Below are 23,715 nucleotides of genomic sequence, written 5' to 3'. Positions count from 1 at the left end.
AAATATCCATAACTCAGGAGGGGGAATCTGTTCTCAGGACCTTGTGAAAGAAAAGCAAGAAGAAACCTGCTCTGGTTAGATTATACTAATATTATCCTTTTTGGAAAATATGCAAAATGAAGAAGTTTGTGGTGGAAAACTACAATTAAAACAGAACATCACACTGAAGAGAACAACCCTGTCATAAAATATGGCCTTTCTACTGTCCCACTTTCAAGTCTGTAACAGCCTTTCTTTCTGTTTAACTCTTAATGATTTTCTTTTCACAAAGCTGAAATTTAAAGGGGCAGTAATATATAAAATCAACTCCTTTTTTTTTTTTTTTAAAGCTTTACGTCGTTAGAATGTTGTTCCATCATCAAAAACATACCTGGAGTGTTGCCTTGATTTCTTTGTGCATGTTTGAGAAATCTTTTAATCTCCGTGGCAACCGTTCAGCTGCACCAAAGACCTGGTTGGACCCAGCTTTGCCTTTGAGGACGAAACGTGTTTCTATTAAACTTTTTGAGTCATACTGAATGAAGTATTGCACTTTGTGCTGAGTTACACAGCTTCTTTCCAGAAGAAGTTGGTTTTACAAGTCCTCCACCTGAATTTATCATTCTGCAGGAGCGTGGCCAGAGAGTAGTAGTTATGATTAATTGATCATGGGGCTTCTCTCCGCTCGCTGCCAGCTGTAGGTGGAGTCCATCTGCATGTAGAGATTGTGCCCTGAGCGACAGCAAGGCGCCAGCTGGCCGGGACTCACATGCAGCCCTGGACATCGCCCAGCAGCAGGAGAAGGAAGGGCCGCGCCGGGTGGTTGCATAGGCAAGCTCCTGATTTATGTGTTCATCGGTACGACTCACAAACCATCACTGTCACATTCACACGCGCTCCGTCTTGGGTCAGCTCTTAATACCTGGTTTTATGTAAGCCACCTATACTGGCACTACGGCCGTCTGAGAGCAGCCGGTTTGATTTGGATGTGTTGTGTTTGACAGCGCGCCTTGGACGCAGCTGGCTTTGCGGCGTTGTTTTGTTGGTCCACAAGGGCCGTAACTGTGGAATTACAGACCTTCCAGTGTCTTACATGGATCAGCACTTTTGTTTCTCACCTCATCTAATTTCGAATGATCCGACTCCCAACAAACCTCACAGCTACACATTTCCACAACGTGATAAGGGAATTCTTCTGAATAGTTTTACTCAAATCCAGCAACAACATACAGTCAGATCAGAACATTAATAATGTTTTTTTTTTTAATGAAAAGCAAGAGCAGGAGCAGTGTGAGGCTGAGTCCATATTTATCTCTAGGAGTTTAAAAAATTCCAAGAGAATGCTGTGAATGCCAAGTAGAGGAGCTAAACTTGCTGAATTCAGAGCAAACTTTGGGGCCAATGCCATTGATTTTTTTTTGCCACTGTTTTAGAATTGTGGGGCGCTTATGCAGGGTTGTAGTTTGACAACAGCAGCGGAGAAAGTGAATGAAAAGGTTCGGTCCACGTTGGCAACGCTCCCAAATATCAAGCAATTAAAGTCGCAGCAAGAGGAATGCTTAGCAGGTTTTACTGCTGGCAACGATGTGGTGGCCTTACTCTCAACGGGGTTCTTTATAGCGCACGCCATTTCTGGTAAACTTCACAGTGTGGCTTCCTTCACAGTCTAGCCGGCGTATTAAATATGTCACTGCCAAACGTTATTGATTGGGTAAAATCAGATCTAGTCATTTCTAACTCCTACAAAGCAATCGTTTCTCAATAGCAAAGCATAGTACAAGGGCTACTACTGTCCCTGGGATAATAGTGTAGTGACTGAGCGTGTGTGTATGGCGTTCATCCTTGTGTGTCTTTACGTTGGGTGTGTGGATGTGATTGTCTGTGTGTGCATGACGGTGGGAACGTTTGGTTATTTTCCTTCAGCTTTACACCTATGCAAATATACTGTGTCGATCTTTTACATAATCGATTTGATAGTCTCAACTCGGCAGAAGGGTAGGGTGTACATGTACAGCAGAGTCTGTGTGGGCTTTGATAGGTTTAGCTCGCTGTGAGTAAAGCAGCTGCGTAAGGAGAGCTGTCAGGGTTGTCAATCAGCCTAACCTCATTGAATTCATTAAGAAGTAATGAAGTAATTTGGGCATGAAGCCCTTGAGCAACACATCCAGCAACAAAGTGATGGCCCAATGGAACATCAGCGCATTGTGAAGCAGCTGACAGATGCTAATATGAAGCTGTCTTCTCATTTGAAATCAAATAAGCTAAAAAATGTGTGTTTTATGTAATATATGCCAAGTTCTTGCATGTTGGGTTTATGCTGATTAGCCAGTAACCAGATAACTACCTGAAATCTTTGTGATCATGTCGACTGGAATTATTAGTCCATGTTTGGACAAATTCTTGCACATAGCCAAAGTCCATCAATGGCTGATACCTGGGCATTGTGTCTGCTTTTCCATCACTTTTTACTGTTGAAAAAATTTGGTTGATAAACCTATGCTAAGGAAACCAACCTGTCGGCACTATCTTGTAAACCAAAAGTTAAAGGAAATTGTGGTTGAATGTTGTGGTGGAAATAAGCAGGTAAATTTGATCAACCCAAAAGTCACAGCAGCAGTCTGAACATGAGATCAGGATTTGGTTTCTACAAGTGACCAGTAGGGGGAAGTAGTGTGCCTGAGTGGCTGCTGGACTGCTTTAAAAATTCCTCCATCATCAAAAGCTGTAAAGCAAATGGAAGAACAAAGTTAAAGGCTGTTTCCAAAAACAAAACCAATCGGAAATGGGAAAACGTGAGTTGGCAGACTAGTTTGTTTTTTAAAGCAACTTGTTACTGTTTCAGGGAATTTTTTTCTCTTTGGAGTATCAGTGGGTGCTGGCCACGTTACCCTCTTCTATTGCCGATGATTTTAAAGTAATTTTCTACCATTTATACATGCATGTGGTAAGGAAATGTGTTTATTTGAGCAGAGAGTTCTGGGAAGTGTTGTTGCTAGATTAGTGGCAGGTGTAGTAAACTCTAATGACTCAGAGTCTGTAGGAAGAGGAAATGACAGAACAAAATAATCAAAATATCTTCAAAATAACAGTCAAAAACTAAATACAATGTAAAATTTATTAATCCTTTACATGTATATGAGTTGGCTTCTTCAGAGTTCTGCATACCTAATCATATATAACATGGTTACTTAGTTCTTGTGGTCTGGTCTCCACTAATACTTATGTTGATATTTTCCTGTGTAGAAAAGAAAAGAGAAAAACTTCAAATAACTGCATCATGGGAAAGGCTTCATGTTGCTGCTTGTTCCTGAAGCAGAAATATATTTGTACATTAACCTTGCTCTGAAGTGTAATTTGTTTCAGCTCGCCCCTTCCAAGCAGGACTGTTGAGTTGCACTTCACAGGCAGAATCACACACACTCACCCCGCTCACACGCCCACACACACCCCCACACACACACACACTATAGATCACTTTCTCTGGAGCAGTTGCTGGGTTTGCATCTTATTTTCCTTTGGTATTGAGCTCTCGCCTGGCACGGCGCCCCGCTCCTCCCTCGCCACGATGCCCACTCTGCCCCTGGACGAGGCAGGAAACCAACCAGCACAACTATTAGATCGGAGATTCTTTCTGTCCGGAACAAACAGGAGCTGGTTGGTTACCTAAAGCTGATGAAAATGTTCAAACAAACTGAAACCTTCCCTGTTTGCCCCCAATGTTTCTCCTCTTTCTCTGGACATTCTCTGGACTAACAAAACAAACAACACACCCTGTTTTGGTGGGAACTGAGCAGCATTAGAATCATAGAAATTAAATCCAGTCACATGTACACTGAGAAGGCCTCTGGTTACGGATTCTGAGCTGTTGCAGGCAGCACTGTGTGAAACGTCCCAGGGGTAATTGCGGTGAAAACAACATGCTGGTGTTTTACACACACTGTAAATAAAAGAACAAACGCCAAAACTTGGCTTGCTGCTGAACAATCCACAGAATGTTACGGGCTGTGTTTGTCTACAAATATAAAATCAATCATAAGGCCATTTTAATATTTTGAAATGCACATTTGAGCAGCACACAACAATAATGAGAGGCATATTCTCACATTATTTTGCTATTCAAAGCAGGTTTATTCAGTAAGTGTTTACCATTGATGTGTTTTTCCATTGCACAATACTTTTACTGCAGCTTGTAACAGTCACCACAAGAATAAATGTAATATCTGTCATTTCTACTGGCTATAGTTTTACTAAGCTCACCTTAATTCAAGAGTGCTACTTAAAAACTACCTACGGCAGTAGTTGTAATTGAATGGCTGGTTTTACCCCTTCCCCATTAGTAAGATATGGATGGCGGTTTTTCTTCAAAAAGATATTCCGTAATGATACCTAGAGTCCTACAATTGTTATTTGATCTCACCAAAGGTTGCTTCATTACCCAGAGAAAGAATCATCTAACCCTGAAGGCTTCACTGAGTGAAGCAGGATTTCTGTTTTTTTTTAATCAGCTCAGCAGTTATTTCTGTCTGTTAACAGCCAGGAGTAAAAAAAATTTTTTTTTTTTCCTTCGGTGTTCAATCATACCTATGTGAAAATGCATACAGTGAAATGTGTAATTACATATTCGGGAATGTATTATCACACAAGAGCTGCAATTAACTGCCAGGACCCACGTTGTCACTCGGCCGTCTGTCACAATGAGAACGCCTGAAGGTGGGCAGCCTGTCTCTGTTCACACATCCACCGTCTTCTTACTGGAGCAGGTAGAGAACTCCTCTGAAAGCAGCTACAACTGCCTATTTTAATAGCTCAAACACCAAATATTGCCTCATGTGCATTGATGCGCGCAGTGGAAGTTGTCATAGCTGAAAACAAATACAACTTCATGCAGAAGACAAGTTTGGATGTGTTGTTGAGAGTTATTATCAGATCATAAACAAGGTAATAGGCATAAATAAATACAATCAGTTTTACTGTTGATCAGAATTTTACTCGAACTTTGAGTCGGTGCAAACATCTTTTTTGTAAATGAACTGTGTGTCTTTGCACAAGTAATTGCATGTTTCTTTAGGTGATTATATTTTAAAATTTACTCGTTAATAAAAACTAAACAGTAATAGCTAATGGAGCAGCTTAATTTCACTGTTTTATGGACGTGCAGCTGCTAGCAGCTAGCTCATAGCTTCTGAAAAACACACAAATCAAAAGCACACAACTGCAAAAGGGGTTATTTTTGTTGTGAACATAGAAGAAAGTAAAAAAAGTATATATAAGCAATTTAAATGAATAATTAATGAATATTGATTTTCTAATAAAATACACCATAAACAAACATTATCAGCATAAACAGTTCCAACATGTCGCTTTCAGAACAGCTATTTATGGTTTACAGGCCGTAAATATGAACAACTTTTATCTCCGTCTGTTATTTGCTGCTTCCTTTAAAGAGAGCCGTCTGGACTCATCTTCATTTGTGCGGCTGATTGAAAATCTTTATTTAATCACTTTTGTATTTACTCTTCCTCCCCTGTGATATGTGCCAGCTGACAAAAGTCTAATTAGCTGAGTGGAGCAAGCAGTAATTGTTCTTTTTTTCCCATTCTAACCTTAATAAAGATAAAGGGGCTTATAATGCGTTGAGACAAATGAACAACAAGTGCAGCGGATCAAACTAATTGGTATGAAGTTTTCTCTGCTGTATTGACTCAGAATTTCAGCTATGACCACTTCAGCAGTGTGTTAGCTTTCTTCTGACATTGTTGAAACCATAGTTCAGCCAATCAGAGGAGCAGTTGGCATCTTCTTCAAGCCTTGGCGCAACAAGCCTGAAGCATGTGTAGCCATTGGGAGTGGCTACGTCTTGGAGGAAACTGCAGTCGGCCACTTTACAGAAGAGCTGGATTCAACACATTCGAATGACACACAACTTTTTATGAGCTGTGACGCGGTGAGAGCTCTGGTGGAGCCAGAGGCACATCGTCCAAAACAGACAAAAACAAACCATCATACTCCTAACACTTCCTGTAGTCTTCTTTGGCGTTTCATCCAGTAGTAACATCCGGCTGTTGATGGCGTGACTTGTGTGATGTGAAAACAGTTTTGCAGTTGCAGTTTTGAGAGATGCATCCATTTTGATGAGGCTGAAAAACCACTTCATCCTGGCGCAGAAAACTTTTCATAAGTTTTTTTCAAAATTGGGAATTTATTTTCATAGCTCCAATTTGCGCAATTCTGTGGTTAACGGAAATTCAGCTGCTAACAGTTATGGCAATTCGTGACACTTCAACCTGAATCCATGTGAACTTAACCCTGATATGAATTTATTCTCGTAACAATCTTATAGCTCAACTCCTGGGTAGAGAACCAACCTCCTTCCTGCTGGACAGCAGAAAGGATTTTCACTTTACTGGAGCTGTTTCTTCATTATATTAGGATATAACTGGGAACTCTGAATTCAGACACGTCTAATTAAAACATGCATGAGCTCCAGAGGGTTTTGAACTGTAAACATGCTTCTGGTATTCAAAGATTCTTACTGAACCGGCCCTACATGTCTGTGGGTGGCGCTTTGTGAGAAACGTGAACCCATTGTTATGGGACATGCGTTCTCACGAGAGGCAACAAAGCAAGAAATTAAAGAAAGTCAGGCGTCAGTGTGAGTTCAGGGCTGGGATGAAACGTCCAGCTGTCACGACGACACGAGACGGAACAGAGACAGAGTAGGAGGGACAAGAGGCATCGGCGCAGACCCAACTAAAACACCGGGGCTCGGGAGACTTCACGCAGGGAAGAATTAAAGACGGCTCTGTTGCTCAAGTCAGAATTCAAAGTATGATGGAAGGCCTGCCATTTTGTCCTTTTACTCCATCTTGTTCCTGCTTAGGATGTACTTACAGGAGGCCAATGAGGAGAGTCCTTAACCCTACAAAAGCCTTTTTTTAGTCCCCACTTATTTTTAGCTCTGTCTATCATTGAACCCCTTGTGACACATGCCTCCCGAGGTTTTATGAAATCTATTTCTTGCGGTAACCTGGTGACAGTGAAACAAGATGAAAGAATTGTGACCGTGTGCAGCCTGAGCCACAGGGGGATTATTTATACCTAATCCTTTGCTGCCTAACAGCAAACTTTGGATTTTCACCTGGCTTGTCGTCCTCCTCGCTGCGTGGGGTGCCAAGTTATTCTTGGGTCTCCGTCCAGCTTTGTTCCAATTGTTTTAACCTTTTTAAGGTATTGCTGCAGCTGCGGACATGGGCAAAGTTAAGAACGGCTTAAACAGGTGCCGTCATTTTCGTCCATGTGTTCATTTTGTTAGATTGAGTGTTGAACCACAGTTCAGCAGCAATGTCTGATTTTCATTGGTTAATTTTCAGTAAATCTTAACTTCTCTTGTTGGTTTCAAATTATTTCAGTGATCTATATGGGGTTTTTTTTTGCATCATTAAAGGGGCAGTATTTTTTAAAATCCGTTTTTTTGCGCTTTACATCATGTGATTCCCTCATCAAATGCATACCTGATGCGTTGCTTTGATTCTTTCATGCATGTTTCAGAAATCCTATAAACTCCTGTGGCAACCGTTCAGCTGTGCAAAACCTCAGAGCAGCCTGTCCCCGCCACTCCCCCACTCAGCTCCTCCAGACTAGCCAGCAGCAATTAGCAAACACCTGGTGAAACTGCACATCTGCTGAGCTCATTATAGGAGCTACTTTTCAATGCAACACTGGTCAAAACATTGTTTAACAATGATAATGGGCTCTTTGCACCTCAGCTTCCGCGTTCGGGGAAAAGCAGCTCAATCTTTTCCAATCTATTGAAAAAGGCTCTTTACACTGGGTGTTTGCAGGGCTTCCTCTGCAGGGGAAGACCTGCTCTTCTAGCAGTTGTCACTGTGTCCATCAGCACCAAGAGGTACTTCTCACCTCTCTTTCCTGTTGTCCCCATTGGCTCTGCTACATCCATGCAGACTGAACCCCATGGGACTGTGCTCTTGATGAACAAACCTTCCATCCGCTGCCCTCGGCGACCTGCGTTGTATTGACCACACACTTCACAGTCCCTCAGCACGCGTTGGACTTGTTTCACTGGGATCCAAAGATCTTGCTCCTCCAGCTCCTTACGGGTAGGTCGCACGCCTGCATGTCCAAGGGCCTCATGCACGCTCCGCACGACCTCGACCACGTACTCTTCTGGGACCTCCCGTCCTCTGGGAGTACTGTCCCACTTCTCGGTACCGACAAAGACGATCTTCCTTTGTTGGACATAACAGTCCACTTCATCATTTCCACGCCAATGAGCTCCCTCATGCGTGTGTGCTCTTTGATGCTCAACTTCGTGCCCCACGTTGGGCGCCACTTGTTGTTGCGCAACACCCCCCCCCTCCTTTCTGTCTCTACTGTCTCACTCTCTGCTTCCTCTTCTGAGAGGGGAGATGTGCTACCAGCTCTCCTTCTAACGGGTTAATTGAGTTTCCTAAATCTGCCGGGATTTACCCTGCCCAGAACTGAAGTAAACTCTGTTTAAGCTGGTTTCGAGAAACGATTCGCCTGGTTATCTGACGGCCTACATCCAGGTGTCCCACCCTTCTTCCCCCTGTGAATTAGCCAGACTGAGCAGCCTACAGCCAACTAGTTTCACAGAGCACACCTGTTAACGGTCGCTCGTTCTCTATTTTACAACTTGCATTTGTTATTGAACCAGGTAGGTTTTAGTGACTCGGGCGAGTCCCAAGGATGACGTTTTAAATTTGGGCTACCAGCAACCTAAAAACATTTTAAACTTTTTCCTCTCCAGAATCAAACATCACAGCTATTTTACAACCATCAAAGAACTTTAAGGTGACTCATTAACTGAATGTCCACAACATCTTTTAGATTTTCTTTATGCTAAATATTTTATTAGTAAGGCAGTTTTGCAAGGGTCAGTACAGCTTAATTCAGTAGCAGAAATAATCAAATAAGTAAAATCAATCATCTAGTCTGTCTTTCCCTACTGCTGATACTAAGAACTAAAAAAAGGAACCTTTGAGAGAGACGGACGGAGTTTGACGTTTCGAACCCCAGACCTGGCTTGATGATGAAGAAGGTGCTGCAGCAGGAGGAAGATGTTGATCAGCGAAGGCAGGAATCTCTGTGATGATTGAAGATGAAGAAGGTGCTGCAGCAGGAGGAAGATGTTGATCGGCGAAGGCAGGAATCTCTGTAGGTCTGATGAGCTTCTTCTCCGCATGGATGGTGAGGTCACACAGGACTTGGTGCTGGCAGGAAAAAAGGCACCAGTTCTTCTTCTTTGTCTTTGCCTTTGTCTTTATCTTCATCTTTGTCTTTGGGGTCTGAACCCAGCCGATGAGAGAAGTGCGATTTGAAGCCACAGGTTGTGGGCCTGACGGGTTGGTCTCCATGAGAAGGACAGTCTTCGGCTCTGTGGCCCCGGCTCTTCTTCAGCTGCAGAGTTCTTTGTCCATCTCTTGGCTCGAAGCTGCCCGGAGGATCCAACGAAAGGTTCCTCTTTTGCACCCACCTTATATAGGGTTTATCCACCCTTTTGGTGCGTTTTCATTGGCTGTCTGCTTAGACAGATGACCTCACATCCATCACTGTCCTTCAGACATTATGTCCTGATGTCTGTGCTAATGTCTCAGAGTTGCTCAACCTCCTGTCCATTGCCTGCACAACCTTTTACCTAAATAAGGCGTTGATCATCTCTGCTCTCCTGTTAGTTCCTTGCCTTTCACCTTTCACCTACTCTCTACCTCCAACATATCAGTGATGTTTAATTGCATTTACACCTTTTACACCATTTCAAGTTCAATGTCAAAATCACATTTATATCACATTTATTTTCTTCAGCTTCTCTGATTTAGCATTCATTTATGATTTTATAACCATAACTTATTAATTATACTTATTATAATCCTAATGTGAGTTATTACAGATGTTTTTCTGAAAAGAAACCAAGAATAATCCATGATTCTAATTATTTGATACTAAAGTTACAGTTACTTGTTTTTCTTATAAGTGTTCTCACAAATGTTCGTGTAAATATTATTACAAGTAAACCATTATTAATATAAGTATTTTACTTTGAATCTTATCAAATTACTCAAAATGTTTAGATTTAATTCTTTAAAACTTTCATGCTTTAAAATAAGGAATAGTCTCAGCTATTTTTATAAATCTGCAGGCTGGAAACTTACTTCCTCTTTTTCCAGGAAACCTGCTTTTCCTGTTTAATGACTCTCTCTGACTGACTATGATTTCTTATGATTAGATAGAAAAAAGTAGAATTAAAGCAAAGTTTGCTTTAGACAAAAACAACACACACAACCAGATTTATTTTATTGACACTTAAGTCTACTGTTGGGCCTTGATGTCACTTGAGTGATTCATTTTAAAGATAACTTTATTTATTATTACTGTTAAACTAACTTTATTGACACTTAAGTCTACTGCTGGGCCCTGATGTCACTTGAGTGATTCATTTTAAAGATAACTTTATTTATTATTACTGTTAAACTAAAATCTCCAGCATGGGGAAGTGGGATGAGCTCGGATTTTCTTGACACAATTAATGATGTACATCGATCCGAAGCCCCGACAATAAGCTGGAGAAAGGTTTTAAGATGTTCGCCTCATTATACACAGATATGAAGGTGAGTTTTACTTTCTTTAAACTTTGTGGCTAACATTAGCTTTAGCTTATGCTAGACATTTTTCTTGTAAAAACGTGCTATTTAAGTATCTAAACATTTTTCATCCATTCTAACGGACAATGTTTTTACCTTGTTCTAAAGTATATTACATGCGTTTATTGTCGTTGGTGTCAGAGACCAAGTAACGGGGGATTTTACGGTTCAGGCTTTTTGCTTCTGAAGCCTGAGGAACAACAAGCCCATAGCTTAACAGTAGAGCAGCTCTGGTGTCAGAGTTCTAGTTCAGCTGACGGTTCAGGTTCAGAGTTGTTGCTTTTAGAAAAATATGGCCGTGTTCCTTAAGGTCTCCGTGTTATTTCGCTTTATTAGTTTTGCATGCTTCTTGTGAAGCAGGACGGTGTTTACAGCAGTGTGTACAGGCGGATCAGTAGCTCGGCTGTCTGGCTCTGGTCTGCTCTCTGGTTCCCATAAACTCTCTTTAAGGCTGAATACAGAAGTGATTCCATGGAAATAACACAGGAGGCTCCTTTACCTTCTTCTTTAGGCTGAAGAAGTTGATCCGGAGTGAAGTGAAGGCTGTAAACTTTGCTGTGCAGCGTTAGCTTTAACTGGTAGCGACGAATATTTACAAACCACGTCTTCTTAATTCAGGACCGCTTGGAAATCCATGAAAACTTAAAAGCCCATTATATTAGGAAGACAGCAATGTTCATAGTATTGTTTTATTTGCGTCTGAAATAAGACTTTGTCTTGTCTAGCTGTCATGGTAACTCAAAGCGGAAAAAAGAGAGCCGCATTTGCTCATGCGGTTGTGACGTCAGCGCGATAGGTGCAAAGAGCCCATAGAGAAGAAATGTTGTCATGACTCCCTGAAGGCGGAGTTTCAGAAAGAGCAGGAGCTTCTTAAAGACACAGAGACCCAATTTCAAGGCGATAAATTGCACAGTCAAATTTCTTTCACATCATATTTGACATATACAGCATTTGAATAACAACTGTATTTAACTGAATAGTTGCTTATGCTATAAAGTGACACTATATGCCTGGAAAATACACAGCACTGTCCCTTTAACAGAGGCATACCAGCAGATTTTTTATATGTATTCTGTCCACAAAACTCTCTCTCACTAGGTATGTTTTTCTTTTTAGAACATAACAGATAAGCAGTTTTGGCATCACTGCATCTAGAACTTCAATACTTTTTGTTCATATTTTTTCTGCTTTTTTTTTTTAAACTCCAGCAAGACATCTTACCCAAATATCTCTAAATGCATTGAGTTGGTGCCATATAATTATCTGATTCACTATTTGAGATAAATAATAAGAAGAATAAAATCAATTGAAATGGTGTATCTTATAAAGTGGCCTGTGAGTGCATTTATTTTTAGCTGAAGTTTATCTGCAGAGTAGAGCTTGCTGCTTCTCATCGGTCATTATGGAAATGACCTACTTAGGCTTGTTGTTTTATGTCATTAGGACCTGAGCCACAGAGATATCCACACTCATTTACATGACCTGGCCAAATTTGCTTCTGATTCAGGCAGATTTTATTTTATTTCATTTATGAGGTGCCTCACCACTTTATTAAGAGAGGATTTTTTCCGTCAATTTCATCTCTGGTACTTTTATGCACACATTTCATAACACCAAGTCTTCTTTACACATATTTCTGTCATACTCTCCTAAAAAAAAAACTACTTATTCATTTTCTACCTCCAGCTAAGACCTTTCAAACTCACATCGTGCTGTGAACAGAGGTTTCAAGGCTTTAGAAAAGCCAAGTTGTCTTTATTTTTTAGTTTTATTTGTACTGCAACTTCCTCAATCGGCAGTGTGGTAGAGTTTTAGTGAGTGAAAAAAATGTACTCACAGAAGGTGAAGACGAATGATGAAAGTTGCTTTTATTGAGACTTTTCTGGCAAAAGTCTTCAGAAACAGAACATTCCTTCAGTGCTCATCCATTCAGGCACATTTACTGAGATCGTTCTCAACTCTAAAAAGTGCAACCTGAGTTGTCTACATGGTTCAGTTTTTTTTCCCGAATACTCCTTGTCTCTCGAGCTGATCTTCTCATTTTGAATAGGTCCTCACCCAAGATTGTATTATTTACGCTTACACTGAAAACATAATGAGGCAATGAATTGCAGTTATTGCCTTGGTAAAATATCTTCTGGAACGTGTTCTCCTTTGGTGAGAAAGTGATTCACAAAAGTCTTGGAACGACAATGAATCAATGGTTCGCATTGATCAGGAGGATTCATTAGGATTCGGGACTGTTTATGATGATGATCATGGACGAGCCCGAACAGTAGATGAAGATTGAATATTTGATGAAGGCACTAAAACTGAATGGCTTTCCGACAAGGATCTGTGAAAAGGCTGATCTCATTATTCAGCAGTCGGCTGAAAGAAAGGTATTTTCCAAAGGATTGATTGTTGCCCATTTCATTTATTTTACGGCTACACAACCAAACAGAGACACACTTGGTGACATATGGTTGTGGCTGACAGCAAATAGTTAAAGTGCCACTCAGATTTTTATGCTTTTTAATTGGAATCTTTGCACTGAGTTCAAATCCAGCTCTGGGTGGGCGTGGTTGCTTGTTGTGTGTCTGCAACGGAAATTTGACTTTTCCATGTCGACCTTTGGTTCATTAAACATTGATGACCCCTGACCTCGCACAACCAGGCCTGGGAGGGAGGAAGGTATAAACACTGCATGTATAATTATTATTATTAGGTTCATAAGAGGTCCCAAGGTGAAAGTGTGTTTATTTAATTGAAAGTATTTTTGATTTCTTTGTTTTCAAGAGTAGAGTAAAAATGTTCCACATCCCCAGTTCAGTTTTGAACAACATGTAAAAGTTTCAGTCCAGGTTTTATTAGACCATATGTTGGATTTTTTTCCACTTTTAATGTTAATGTCCTAATAAGAAATTATTCAACATTTTCTCGTACTTCCAGAAATAGAATAGAAGTTTCAAACATATTCAGGAAGCAATCCAGTTGAGGTTGGCTCCAGAATTTATCACTCAAGTTTATTTGTGTGGCACATGCCAGAAACACGGCAGTTCAAAGTGCCTTACACCATGAAAACATAAAAAAAACATTTAAACACATCATGCGGTCACCAGTTGTGAAAACCAATAACATACATTTTGTCATGTGCTATTATTAAAATCATCAATTCTAATTAAATATGTTGGCCAATGTTCTGTTTATTATGCTTCAAATGCAACATGTTGGGTTTTAGTCTCGATTTAAAGGAGCTTCCAGCTGTTTTATGGTTTTCTTGAAATTTGTTCTCGATTTGAGGTGCAACGTAAACATGAAACATGTTCAACTACAAATAATCAAATGCAGGTTCATTAAAAAAATGTAAATAGCTTTTTGATGAAGTTCAGATAGCAAGCAGATTCTAATGTTTGCACCATAGCATTTTTTCTTCTTTTGGTGTAAATAGTGCCATTTAAAAAAAAACAAAAACTGTGACACAGGTTTATGAATGAGAAAATTGAGATTTTAGTATAAAAACAATTCTTGTCATGTCTTTGAAGTATCTGTTTCTCTTTTGATTTTTGTGAAAACCTTCTTTCTACAGATATTAATGGGTTTCAGTTCATAATGTTCTATGGCAGGATAACCGGGTGCCTCACTTTTCCCTGACTTGACTTTAGTTTTATGATCTGTGAGTTCCCCCAAGTGGTCTAATAATTATTAGCCAAATAAATCAGAATGGGACATGAATTAATGTTCACTCTCAGTTTCAACCATCTCGTGTCCCTGGAAGGTAAAGTGAGAGATTATTGGCTTGAGGCTCTCCAACACATAATCTAATATATTGGAGATATTTATCAATATATCTAAGTCCCAACTTTTATAGTCAAAGTAGAGCGCTTGGCATGAATTACTGACTGTTCACTTCCACAACACGAATTTTACAATTCACACAGAGTATCGTGAGGGCTAAATCTTTGTGACAAATCAACAATGTGGCCCCTGCGGTTTTCTACATGCTAGGTCAAAGTTCGTCAAGTCTGTCCTCTGAAATCCTTGATTTAATACGTTGTTACATTCTGCGAGTCTGGCGCTCTGAAACATCAAAGGGGGAGTCTTTAAATTAAAACCTGTAATTGTGATTAGCATACCTTCATGTGGGGCTTTCTGAATTAAAAATTTGACTGAGGGCCATGCAAATCCTGAAACAATCCACACAGCACCGCAGGTAGCAGTCAGGCAAAAACAAAAGACCAGCGTCAGAAGGTATAAAAGTTTCTCTCCTGACAGAGCTATTACCATACGCTTAATTAAATATGAGTGCACTTTGAATTAAAACACTTAGTTACACTGTCTATTAACAAGCTTCCAGGCAAGGGACTGACAACACTGTGCAGGGTAATTTGACTTGCAAGTAGAGAAAGGCATAAAATCAGAAGAATGACAGTCGCTTTCCTTTCCACACAACTTCAGATAAGAGGCTGAACTTTTCTCTTTAGTTTTCTATTTTCATATATGCGTTAAATAAACGGAGTAGTGTGTGAATCGTTTAAAGTAAAACTTGCAAAGCTGAGCTGAGCTAAGTACAACTGGAGATAAACCCACTCGCTCATATAAGTTTGAGAACGAATTTGCCGCAGGCAATCCTGTGGGAGTTCCTAACTAGAAGGAGCAGAAACTTTTCATTTTCTGCTTCAGAAACGTGGCAGGCAAACATCAACGTAACCTCGGTGATGTAACAGCTGAGGTAAAAGGACAAAAATAAATAAATAAATCAAAGTTGGAAGGAAATTGCACCTTTAGGTTTCTCTTAAATAATTTCACGTTGCAGATTGATATTTTTCCAGAGAAATAGTTTCTTGTAAAGGAAATTAACTTCATCATTACCCAGTGCACGTTTGTCAGATTTAAAGTTTGTCCTTACGATTTGCAAAACTGTCGAAGTAGCTCAGGAGGCAGAGGTTCATCCTGTCTCTGGAGGGTTGATGGTTCCAACCCCTGCTAAGTCCGTCTGTTACCCTGGCATCGCAGGCTGCAGTGACACTTACCGCTATCAGTGTGTGAACAAATGATCCAAATACCTCAGAATGAAAAGGTTCTGTAGTTACCTGCTGACAAACATTTATTGGTTCAGGTGTGCTGCATCTATGAAAAAACTAAGCAATGCAGGCCCTTGAGGACTGACTTTGGACACCACTGCTGCCACACAGAGTGAAACAGTTTTGAGTTTCAGATTCTCTTTGTGGAGTTTAATGTTCTGCCCATCCATTACAGGGGGTTTCTTTGTACTTACTGCTCCAGTCAAGACTGCCAGATCTGACTGACAGCTTCCAACCCAAAAACAAAGGAAAACTGAGCCAACTCCAAAAAAAAAACCCTCCATCCCAAATCTCAACCTGTAATAAAACTCACATTAAAAGCGCCAAAATAGACGTGTGATGGTTTTGATGGTCTGTGTGACGTTCTGACTGGAACCAGATCTGGGACTGCAAGGATTCTTTGAGTTTTTTGTAGCACTATGTGTTTTTAAATTATGACGTAAGGAAATAGTGCCTAACAGTTCACTGTGATGTCTAGGATTTGTGCTTTACAATACTAATACATAGTGACGCTTGATTAATCAATGGCTAAGCATTGATGATGTCACATTCAACAGACTCTAGGCGTTTCAAAATGCATAAACTAATAAGATAAAATGCAATAAGACTACATTTTATTAAATGTTTTCTGCTTCTCTGCCATACAGTGACAACTATTTTGAATGAATTTTTTTGGAACACTTTCTATAAACTACATCAAATGTGAAAAGCAGCCGAGATTTCAACAATTCACCCAAAGCGGCTTGTTCAAAACCAGCCCGATTGGGCAGAAACACACCCAATCTGGCAACACTGTGCTCTGGCTTCCTCTCACAATTAAAAAAAATAAAATAAAGTATGTTAGGTCAGTCCTACACAGAACAGGCAAAATCTGCATGAAAGATTACATTGTGCAACTCCCAAACTCAACATGTTGAAGTGAAAACCCATTCAAACGAAGTCATCATTACTGTCAAACCATCTTTAATCAAGCTTGACTGTCAGCGTGACTTTCTTTAGGTTTAATTAGGACAGAATGTAAAAGCATAAAACTGTCAACTTTCATATTCTCATACCTGCCCTTTGTTCATATTGAGCAAAACATGAGTTAAGTTATTAAGAGTGATCGCTGGTGCCTCCTTTGGTTTTTAAATCATAACCCTCAGTGTTTTTCGGATCAATGCAATGTACTGGCATTGATCAGCAACAGGTGGGGGAGGGACAACACCATGTGCACAACACAGCTAAAAGGAACTCTGCTTACTTCGGTTTGTTTGGCTTCTTATTGAAAGGTTTTTAAGTCACAGTAATGATCCATTCTGTGGATTTAACACCTTTGTATACTTTGATATGGTAGAGTCAGTTAGTGGACTAATCCTTTGCTATCCACTAAACTATCTCTAGTCGGTCAATAAAACATGCTGCAGAGATGGTATCTCATCAACATATGTGGGAATTGATAAGTTTCTTATGACGTATTTGCTGACTTATCATAAAACAGAATAGTCCTTTGTACCAGAAAGCACATAGATGAAACTTTAAACAACAGTTTATCACATAATTTTAGAAATCTTTCACTGTTCCTTCTGTAGCAATTTATTTATTTATTTATTTTTGTTACAGTCTCAAACCTTATAAATCAAGTTCAATATGTTCTTCATCAAAATGCCTGGTAACCCCTCGTTGACCTTGGAACTCATTGACACTCAAAGTGAAAGAGCCATTTCTGTTTTACCTGTTTCCTTTTGGTCCTGCCGCTTTTTGGGTTTATGAAGTACCTTTGCTTTTGTGAAAGCATAAGCAGCTCTCATGACACTCTGCACAATGCAGTGAAAACAGCTGATTTACAGCCATTTAGCTGCTGACTTGTTTAGCCAACGTGCTTGTGCCGACTGCGAACGATTTGTCCGAAAACGAGGTGGGGGCTTAGACATCAGGAAAGTCATTAGTCAGGTAGTTATGTGCTTTATAAAGCAGCTAAATCTCAATATGCAGACATCCACAATATCTGAATGTGCAGGTACTCTACAGCTTTCACACAAAGAGGCACGCAAACATCATCATCAGCAACATCCTTTGGTGCTTAGCTGTTGAGGACGCTCTAGCGTAGCATATCGAACAGCCCGGCGCAGCTTTATTTAATGACTCTCCATTTTGTTTCTGTTTCCAACAGGCAGGTCAAGCTTCTCCGACGAGAAGCAACTGCTGATAACAGATCCCATGGCTACAATGCAGGAAATCACTCAACAGAAAGAACATATTGAAATGAATATTGAGAAAGATTGAGATGTCCATCGTTGGAAAACGAATGGTTATGAGCTGCACATGAATCTTACAGTGAGCATTCACATGCATTTGTCTAGGAAGAAACATAAAGTGTGTACATTTTGCGTGCAGATGTGCCTCATGTCTGTGTGTGCCTCGCTGACGGATACGGAACAAATCAAACATCACCGTAAACAATTAGGAAATGTTTGCGGCCGACTGCCGTATGGCACGCTCACGCGTTTGAACAGCTTTGCAGAATAAACGAGGCTGCATTTAGCTGATGATGCTGAGAGACTGAACACAGATGTCTTAAAGCCTCTCCATTCAGGTGCCGTCAATCACTCTGGCTTAAATATCAGTGTGGAAGTTGTGTGAAGCTCTGTGGCACAGCGTACTGTACGTAGTGAACGCATTACAGCTGGTGCCTATGACTCCAGCACATATGGCCGACACCATGCAGAGTCAGTTGTTTTGACATTTCGACTAATGACGGTGCACATTCAAGACCTTTTTCTCCCTTTCCTCGGAGGTCTTTGTGATCATTTTTACCGCGCACATTATTGTGCTGTTCGGTCGTTTCATTACATTGAAACTCTGTTCTTTCTTGTATATGTTGAAAGGCCCTTTGAGAATCTAACATCACTTTTCTTCTCCATGTGAATTCGCACAGTAGTTGTTTATCCAGGTAAAATACCAGCGCCGAAGTGGAAGCTAATTTTAGACACAATGCTAAGTCAGACGTGGTTCCAACATATTCAGGTAAATAACCAAATTTAAAGAGCATCTGTGAGGTTCTTTTAAATAGCAGAAAAACATTGTTTGAGGTAAAACAGTATAACTTTTAGTTCTAAATACCTAGTAAGTATTTACAAATCTTAGTGGGACATGATTAGTTGTGAAAATAGACTTCATTTCAAAAAGATTTATTTCACTTAGAAAAAAAATCAGTGCGGTAAAAGTATTGAAGGCTGTTTAATTTTTATAAATTCAAATAATAATTTGTTGTTTAATTTGCAGTGCATCCTGGCTAAATGATGTATGCTAGGTGCTAACGGCACTAGCTCCGACCAATCTTGAGACGCTGCCTACTTTTGTTGCCACAGCGACGTAATAGGCGAAAAACTACGCCCCAAAAGAAAAACCCCAAGCACTCACTGAAGGCAAGATGACAGAAGCTGCTGCATGCTCCCCCACAATTTGATATAAAATATTTTATCAAAGCATGCAGCTTGATCTCAAGTAGGGTGCTATTAACTCTGTTGGCGTTTTGAGTTACCCTCATGATGTAATAGGTGACAATAAGACTATTAAACTATGCCACAAAAGCCCCAGTCAAGTCAATAGGGTCAGATTTTGAAGAATCCTGAAAATCCACTTTTTTTTAAGGACTCGCTGTGCCATCATGGCTTCACCTAGAAATGCCATTCAGCGTTTAGTTTGTAGATACGTCTGTGCTCTGTACAATAGTGAAGACAGGAACTCAGTACTGTTTACAATTTTTCCACATCTTGCCTCTAAGTGCACCAAAATTTTTGTTTTTTTCTTAAATTAGAGTGTAACTGCAGCTCAACTACGGGGTGAGACAGCCTGGATTTCTGACTGCTGAAGATTTTTCAACTCACCCTCATACCTACAATTATTGCTCTCTTGGCCTGAAATATGTTTATGATTTTTTGCCGAGGTTCTACTTTCATAAAATCTTTTTTAAAATTGCTCTAGGACTCGCATTTTTCTGTTAAAGTGCTTCAGAGTGTATTAAAGTCAGAGGGAAAACACTGAGACCTGCCATTCATTTTCTTCTCATTGTCAAAAATTCAAATGGGCGGTGCACACACCCTTTCTCTCTCAACTGTGCTTTCACTGTGATTGAGATACAGATATGAATCTTGGTACTACTGAAGAAACCCTGACACACGCTTCAAACTGTTTTTTGATCCGTCTTAAGCTTTCTGACAGGGAAGGACCTGTTCGGACTGCTTTTTTTCAGTGAAACTGCCTATTTTGTCTCCCTCTGTGTCTCACTCTCATGTCAGCTGGCAGATTGTAATTACCATAGCAACTCAGCACTGAGGAGGACAGAAGATCAAAGGAAGTCAGTTCCTTAGGATTAATGAGCATCTATGCACCACAAATTTGGAACAAACTTCCAGAAAACTGTAAAACAGCTGAAACACTGACTTCTTTTAAATTTCAACTAAAAACCCACCTGTTTAGAATTGTATTTGAAATGTAATCAATTACAAATTTATGGATGGAACTTGACTTAATGCTTTGTTTTGATTATTGATTCTATCTTGCATTGTGTTTCTGTGTTTGTAATGATGTGTAAAGCACTTTGAAATGTCTTGCTGCTGAAATGTGCTATACAAATAAAATTTGATTGATTGATTGATTGAATGAGACTTGAAGCTCCTAAACTGACAACCACACTAGACCTACAAAAAGAGACACACACACACCCTACAAAATAAAAGCCTTGATATTTTTAAACAACAGCAATTTGCTGATTTAGACTTTATAAAGTTAGTATAATCCAACAATCACTGTTACACATTAGATTGGTGTGGTCAGGTAAAATTAAGCTTACTGAAAATGTTAAAATAAAAGACTTGATGTTCCTTACATATTCTCTACATATTAAGCTTTAAAAGAGTTCAGTGGGCTATTGGCATAGGAAAAAAAACTCCATAATTGTCATTCCACAGATCCAACTACACTGGACTTTCGAAATAAGATCCACACATATGCTACGAAGGAGAGGATTGAAATGCCCTGCAGCGGAAAGTGGAAAGAACGTCGCTGATAGGGAGCAGTGACAACAACAATGGGGACTGATAGGTATTTTTCCTTTCGAACCTATATAAAATAAAGAACCACAGACAACGTATTATGAATTTTATAGCCAAGCTTTTGCAAAAGGAGAAAACACAGCGAACTGCTCCTCTGACCAGTTCACCATGTGTTCTGAAACTCTGCAGTAGAGCTTGTCTTTTTATTAACACAAAACAAAAGCAAAGGGGGCTGGTGCTGATAAGATTAGGAGCCCCCTAAACGAACACAATCAAACACAGTTTTACGACTAAGGAATTTCTACCTAGGGGACAGTCAGGAAAAACAACAAAGGTCGTAAAACTTCTGATACAATCAACTAGCAACCCAGTTCCTAGGTGTGATAACTAATCAAAGGTCTGAGAAACACATTGTTAACTGTTTCACATGAAGATAAACAGACAGTAGTGACTTCCAGGTCAGTTCATACACACATAAGGAAGAGAATCACTTTAAAAGAAAATCACAATGTTCTTTAGACTGAATGTAATCTAAAGGAATAATAAAATGATAATACCAAAAAATCTCTAACAGGGACTCCTTCCTATAGCAGCTGAAGAAACTCCGGAGCATATTTCCATCTTTCTAACAATACATTTTACGCCATCTATCCATTTAAATTATTTAGTTGTCTGGTTTTATTTGTTGAATGCATACAGTTCACTTCTGTCAAATTAAATCTTCCATAGACTTACAGTGAACCCGTGAAGTTAAACTGAAAATGATTGAATTTTTCACATTGAAGATACGTATTCATCCTGGACAGGATAATATATGACAGAGTTAATGACAAAGACAGCAACCAACATCCATCTACAGCCAGACAATAAAAGATAAGGAATTTGCATTAATTCAAATCTTTAATAAACAATGCCCAAATGAACAAATGTACAGATATCAGAAAAACTTGAACATTAATTAGAATTCGGGATACAACTGTGTTGACTTAAAACTGTTTTGAAAGTCATTTCTCCCTAGTAAACACAGATGAGCTCTATGACTTTTCAGTACTTATATGGAACAAGAGCTTACATTTTTTTTAGTATTGACACAATTGTAAAAAGATTTCGTAGGATAAGCAGCAAAGGACACACAAGATAAGTTTCAACCAATGTCATCTGTTGTATTATCCTATTTGCATTTAGGATATTGTCAGTCAACAGGGTAAATATTGGCCAAACTCAACAAAATGGATACTGGGCCTATTACTCAGCTGTGCTCTGTGAGAGCAATAGAGCGTGGACAGCCAGCTGATTAGTCAAGTGAAAACAACCATGCATGATCTGGCCTTGAAGTTTAAAAGGAATACAAGTACAACATACTGTGAGCTGTGCAGGACATGAAAAAATCAAAACAGAGGCCAGTTTTTAAAAGAGGCTGATAGCACAATTATGTCTAGTTGAATTTAAGAAAGAGGTTAAAATTAGACCTTGAGCGAAGATGCTGAAGCTGATGAAGCTGGCAGAATGGCACAAGAGTATTTTGCAGACATTGTTTACCATTTCTATTTTGTCAAAGAACTATTGACTGGATCTTGGCTGGAGAAATGAAGAATGCACCGTTAAATCTAAATTATTGTGTTTTTACACATTGGGCAATACATATATACATTGTGCTCTGCACGCACAGGTGTGAATCCCACCCTTGTCGGAGACGTTAGGTTGGGAAATAATGTGGCCTCGAATAGTCTTTAACTTCATTTTCTCTGGAAGAGATCTACTATAGATAGTTCAAAGAAAAACACAACGTGCTATACAAGTTTGGTCAATGCTACATTGCTAGTTCTTTTAATTCTCTCATGAACTGTTACAATGTCAAGAAAAGAGCAAAGAACACAAAAAGGATCAGAAAATCTCAGGATTTTAACTTAGGTCCATTCCAACAAACATCGAAAGACTTCTGTGCTTCTGCCCTTCAAGCAATGATGAAAGCAAGGATGAGGTGGCCGAGTGGTTAAGGTGATGGACTGCTCATCCATTGTGCAAAGCACGGTGGGTTCAAATCCCATACTCGTCGCATACTTTTTACCTTAGGAAATAATGTGGCATAAAACAGACATCAACTCTGTTGTCTGTGTTAATAGTCTACTTTGGATAGTTCAAAGACTATCTCACGGAATGTACGCTTTTGGTGAAGGCTCCATTGCTAGTTCTATTAATTCTCTCATGAACTGTTACTATGTCAAGAAAAGTGCAAAGAACCCAAATTTGATAACATACATTGTGGGTCATGAGTCTAGACTCTTGAGGAATACTCCAGTACTTCACGAGATACTCAATCTTCATTGATGGGACTGATAAAAGAAAAGCAGGATAATAAATGACTGTCTGGAGAATGTGTGCATCATCCCACTACCTCTCACATGCAAAGCAAGCGCTGTACCACTTGAGCCAATTCCCCACACGCTTGCAAGAAAAAGGATCAGAAAATCTCAGTATTTTCAGTAGGTTTTATTCAACAAAATATCAAAAGAGCTCGTTGTAAATCCTTGACCCAATCTACGTCAGACTGTGGTACTTGAAAAGATACTCGATCTTAAGAGAAAAGCGTAAGTTGCCTTGAAAAGCACTTTCTGGAGAATGCGGGTATCGATCCCGCTGCCTCTCACATGCTAAGCGAGCGCTCTACCACTTGAGCTAATTCCCCACACACTTGCAAGAAAAAGGATCAGAAAATCTCAGGATTTTAACTTAGGTCCATTCCAAAGAACATCGAAAGACTTCTTTGCAAAACTTGATCATCTCCCCTTCACTCAATGATGTAAGCAAGGACGAGGTGGCCGAGTGGTTAAGGCGATGGACTGCTAATCCATTGTGCTAAGCACGCGTGGGTTCAAATCCCATCCTCGTCGGATACTTTACCATATGAAATAATGTGGCATAAAACAGACATCAACTGTCTGTGTTAATAGCCTACTT

At 39.7% G+C, this 23,715-nt stretch overlaps 2 non-coding genes across 2 annotated transcripts; one reads left to right on the top strand and one right to left on the bottom strand.

Annotated features, from left to right (window-relative positions):
* Positions 1–23,370: 23,370 nt before the first annotated feature.
* trnaa-agc (transfer RNA alanine (anticodon AGC)) lies at positions 23,371–23,443 on the bottom strand. Its single transcript has one exon. It is a non-coding gene; the product is annotated as a tRNA-Ala (tRNA).
* A 123-nt stretch (positions 23,444–23,566) lies between these two features.
* On the top strand, positions 23,567–23,648 carry trnas-gcu (transfer RNA serine (anticodon GCU)). The gene has a single exon. It is a non-coding gene; the product is annotated as a tRNA-Ser (tRNA).
* Positions 23,649–23,715: the final 67 nt, after the last annotated feature.

This window comes from Xiphophorus hellerii, chromosome 23, assembly GCF_003331165.1.
Source record: "Xiphophorus hellerii strain 12219 chromosome 23, Xiphophorus_hellerii-4.1, whole genome shotgun sequence".
NCBI classification, from domain to species: domain Eukaryota; kingdom Metazoa; phylum Chordata; class Actinopteri; order Cyprinodontiformes; family Poeciliidae; genus Xiphophorus; species Xiphophorus hellerii.
Note: the sequence above shows the minus strand (reverse complement) of the source record. Positions and strands in the feature narration are given on the sequence as shown.